Source organism: Asparagus officinalis, chromosome 7 (genome assembly GCF_001876935.1).
Source record: "Asparagus officinalis chromosome 7, Aspof.V1, whole genome shotgun sequence".
NCBI lineage: Eukaryota > Viridiplantae > Streptophyta > Magnoliopsida > Asparagales > Asparagaceae > Asparagus > Asparagus officinalis.
In genome coordinates, this window is record NC_033800.1 from 22,172,837 (window position 1) to 22,178,181 (window position 5,345).

The following is a 5,345-nucleotide window of genomic DNA, read 5'->3' on the forward strand; positions in this document are numbered from 1 at the left end:
GCAACAACCCTCCCAATCTTGTTGAAGTTACGTTCTAATCTATTTGCTGAATTTGAAAGGGAAAAGAAATACCATTACATGAGATTTAAGTCATAAAAAAATATGAACCTAGTGGAAATAACCTCCCTGAGGACACAAGAAAAATTCTTCGCTAACGTCCATGAACAGTGTGCAAGACCTATAATCCTTCGATAAGTTCTTTGTCTGTAACGCCAATGTTGGTTCAGATACCATATCCTGCACTTATCAAGCAATTATTCAGTATGTTCAAAACTTCTTATTTCTAGAAGGCCATTGTCAAATCATTCATAATATCAGGTTAGAGTCTTTAAGCTATAACTTTGTTTACTCTACAAGGAATATCAAAACAGAATCTGAAAGGGTAAGTTCTTCATGACACCTTTAACCAAGGATTAAACACCCAGAATGATATTTGTCATATTCTAACAAACCTTTGATTAAGGCAGCAATTCTGATGTCTATCCATAATTGACCCTAAACACAACCTACAAACATATTAAAGTTTCAAAATCAAAGTTGCCAAAAACATCCAAGTACAAGAAGATACATCCAGGTAAGCTCTCAAAAGTAGCATCGAGAGATTTCTATTGAAATGCAAGACAAACAAGACCAGATTCTTTTTACTTGAACCTCTCATTTCCAGAGGTTAGAACTGAAACAACATTAAAATGATCATCTGTCTCGCTTTGGAGAACTTGCCATTTAGTAAAACTATGTCACCAAAATGAACTTTTAAGGCAACCTCTAAATTCAAGCTCCCACATGAAAATGCTGAGAGTTAGGCGCTTAAGAGCTCATATTCTAACCAAGAAATTCTCCTTGCAGACTGTACTTAGTCCAATTAACAAATAAGCTATTTATAGAAGAACTGCTCTCACAAGGCCATTGGGTTCATGCGACTGATTAAGGGTTAAGGGTTATAGTTTTATACTAACAGTTTCAAACTCTGATTACAAGGATTCTACACTGCATATTGCATACAAGATTAAATTACAGTGACTAGCTTCAGACAGAACGTTGATATAATCATTTTGAAAGACGATCTGCATACAAGATTAAATTACAGTGACTAGCTTCAGACAGAACGTTGATATAATCATTTTGAAAGACGATGCATAAACAGTTGCACACTTAAAAGTATAGCTTCAGACAGAACGTTGATATAATCATTTTGAAAGACGATGCATAAACAGTTGCACACTTAAAAGTAGCAGAATATGTGACATAATAGCATGATGAGCTTTATTTGTGGTTTATCATATGTACGTCCAAATACTTGCTTCTACTCTTCTCCCCTAAATCTCATTTGTTACCAGAGGGCAAGTTGAAAGATTGATGTTACAACTTCAAATGTATGTGTTGAAGGAACATACATCCACCATTAAGAGAAATAAACATATTGACGTCATTTGTTACTAAATAAGAGACGGCTGAACCAATTGCTATGATTAGTGCATCCATGTCACTTCCTAAAAACCTATAAAGACAATTTGGCAAGATGCATTGCCTATGAAGCACTTTGAAGTTACAACTTGACTAACAAACTGCTACACCTTTGACTATTTATCCATTATATCTCTTTGGAATACTTAGACACAGCGTATTGAATTGAAACAGTTGATATGACTAAAGTGGCATTAGATCTTGCAAGGAAATAATTATTAAAATTGTAGGAGATTAGTAACTCAATTGAGGTACCTAAATCGGCATCGGCTTCAGCCATCTCAGCCTCTAGCCTACTGATAACCTCTTCTGCTTGACACTTAGCCGAAGGCATACTGATAATATAATCTGGATCACTAGCCTCAGCCTCAACCATGCCTTGGGAGCCACCATTGCACTTATCCTCCTCGTGCAAACCTGTAAGGTCTTCTTAGTCAATGTCGGTTGCTGAAGAAGCAATTCTAGCCTCTTGTGCCTTGATGACAGCATCCAGAGAGCAAAACACTTGCTGGTCAAAGGAATAAGGAAGGTGAAGCTGCCTTCTCCTGCCGGGTTTGAGAGACGAATAGGGTCCATAGGCAGAGGCAGAGTTTGAGGCCTCCCAGATCGTGATCTTCTTGTAATCAGAGAGGAGAGATTCCCATCTTTTCTTGCACTGGTTGGAAGACCTGTTGACTTTCATGGAAACACAGTTGTCAGAGATCATCTTCCATCGCTGGTAGGAAGAGAGGGCAGTGAACCATTCGTCGGCTAGTTGTCAGAGATCATCTTCCATCGCTGGTAGGAAGAGAGGGCAGTGAACCATTCGTCGGCTGCCGCTGCTGCTCTTGCCTCCTCACCTTTCTAGAGAGGGTGTTGTCGGTGGTGGCGATGCTATGATGCTCGTGTTCCCATTACTAGTTCCTTCCTGAAAATTGAGAAAGGGGGAAAGGGGAAAGAGAAAGAGATACATGCTGACCTCCTGAAAATTGAGAGAGGGGAGAGATATTGGGTTGAATCGCAGCAGCAGCCGACGCGACGCCTCCGATCCCTCAACTTTCCTAAAAATTGGGAAAGGGGAGATAGAAAGAGATGCATGCTGACCTCTTCCGGTTTTCGCTGCCGACCATAACAAGATCCAGATGAAAATATTTTTTCCTAATTCCCTCGCCTACCCCCGCGTGAGAAGGCGGAACAAAGCTTGTTCCGCCTTCTCACGAGGAATAGTAAACCCGTGGTTTGACGGGTTAAACGGGATAAAGAGGTCACGTGCGGGTTAACAAACCCTTGGGCATTTTTTAGTGTTTGGCAGGCTAATGAAGGGTTAAACCCCCTTAATCCTTCATTTAACCTCTTGCCAAACACAGCCTACAGGATTTTTTCCTACTTTTGTATGGGAACTGGCCAAAATTTCAATCCTTGATCGAATCATTTCACTTACACCAAATGAGTTCATTCTCTAGGTTAATAACTGATACTCAGAATATGTCATTAGAATAATTTTTCCTTCTATCAATAAGTTGGGAAGAGTTTTCTTCTTATAGGAAGGAAATGGACTTTGAGGGGAGAAAACAAGCTAAAATTTTACAAGAAAATCTTTTCTAGTGTTCTGGTAGAGTTGGACATGAGAAAGATGATGACTTCTTCGGTGACCGTTGGATATCTGAAGTGGTCCCAATAACGTTCTACATGGAATGCAATCACGAAAAATGAATTTCATGTTTTCCAAATTAGCTTGTAAAATGGTGACTCGGGTTTGTGAGCAAACAGATCCTAGAAAACGATATGAATTCTTGAAAATATGTTGATATGGGAATATTGAACGGGGAGGGGACGGAGAATTTCCTTTGGTTTCTTTTCTTTCCTTTCAGTTTCATTTGTGAAAAGATAGATTATAGGAAACCACCCCCCAAGTCAAATATATTTTGAGACTGTGAAGGCCCAAACTTCTTGTTATCTTGGTCATACGAAATCACATGCCAAGCTTCATAATCGCGGAAGATCCGAGGGGAAAATATGTATTCTTAACAGTTTGCAAAGCAGTAAGATGGAAATGCTCCACAGAAGATATAATTACCATGACAGATTTTTTTCACTGGGTGTAGATTCAAACTATGTGAAGTTATACTCTTCCACTTCCCTCTAATAGTTGTAGGTATCTTGGAATACTTTGATAGGCCGCCTGCACTCGTTGGAAACCACAGGTTGTGAAACCGTATAAGCTCGTCTCAGTAAATACAGTTGTGGTGTTACCACGGTTACTGGATACCATTCATGACTTTGGAAATTACAGGACCCCTTTTTTGGTTGATTGACATATTTACCTTATGGTCATTATACATTTGATTGAGGTAGGACGTCGTAGAATTTCCTCTCATCGTTTTCTCTTATGGCCTTGCATCTTTCCATTATCACCATCATTTCCATGTGGTTCTTTGTTTTTATTTCGCAAAATGCTCTCTATCATCAGCGGTACTTCTCGTTGGATTGGTTGGGCATCAACCTCATGCATCGATCTTACTGAAGTAAGAAGGAGAGCGACTTTGTTGTTCGGTTTGCGTGAACTCCCATTATTAATTGTTTCTAACTAGTTTTGTTGTTAGGCAATTAAAAGATCACACCCCATCAAATGACTTAACTACACTTGTCTGTATCTATTTAGTTATGTAGGCGCTGTCATGACGATTCTGTAGGGATCTTCGTGTCCGAGAACTGTCCCACTACTTTGAATTTTCACGAAAAGAGTCGTGTGATCGTAGAAATTTTCCAAACATCTCTATTTTTTCTCAATAGAGATGCGGTGGTGGTCAGGACTACCGTGGCCTGACTCCTAATCGTCATGTATCAGTAACCGTACACCGTCACCATCCATGCCTCTGTTCACGAGTCCAACATTTGGCTGCTCTTTTTCCTTGCTTTGTTAGACTAGTATAAGACTACATCGTGAAGCTACGCGTTCGATATTGACTATTCTAGCGTTGTTATCGTCGTTGTCGTCGTCGTCGCTTTCACAGCTGTTGTGAGGATTCATAGGGGTGCATTTATTGCGGTCTTCATCCTAATAGGGCGCCGCATTCTCATTGAGAAATAAACATCCGTTTGATGGGGACCCCTCTGATGCTTAGTGGTCCCACTAAACCTACTAAGATCACTAGTTCTTGTTTAAGTTCGGCTAACTATGCTAACAAGAGATGATAGCTACCGGAAGTGCTCCTTTTTTTTTTCTTTTTCTCTCGTTTTTATCTAAAATAAAATATAATAGGGGCCTCACAAAGAACAACTCCAACATAGACATGCTTTTGCGGTTCAAGTTTCCAAGTTTGTTTGTTTATAATTTAAGGAGATGGATAGTTGTGAACCACCTAATCTTGGCTCTACTTTTAAATTATAACAAGAAGAGACCACCCAACTAATTGATGGCTCCTTTCCTTGTGCTATTGATGCTTGTTGTTTCCATGGCATGACACACCAAAAACACATCCATTTTTTTATTATACAAACCGAGAGAGAGAGAGAGAGAGGAGTCATCAAAGTTCCTTTAGGCTTCTTGTTGGTGCGTGGAGGAGTTAGGATTAAACTAAGGAGGCATGACAACTTTTGGGTGACGCTTGGATGCTTCGAGTTTGAAGCAATGACATAACTAACTATGCTTGATGTATCCTATACCTTTTGTTTTGTTTTATATTTGATAAGAGTTAAGCCGACACTTAATTGTTGTTTAAAGGAGTGACTAAGCTCTTTTTGGGTCAACATTTGCTGCTCCCTTTAACTGGATTACTGACTTGTGGCCAAGGCATAAAGGGGAGCCTAATCTCTTTATCTCAATGAATCTAGGTTAATTTGTTGGGGGCCTTTCAACCACATGGCCTACATGGAAACTTTACTCAAGGAGTGTGGCCATG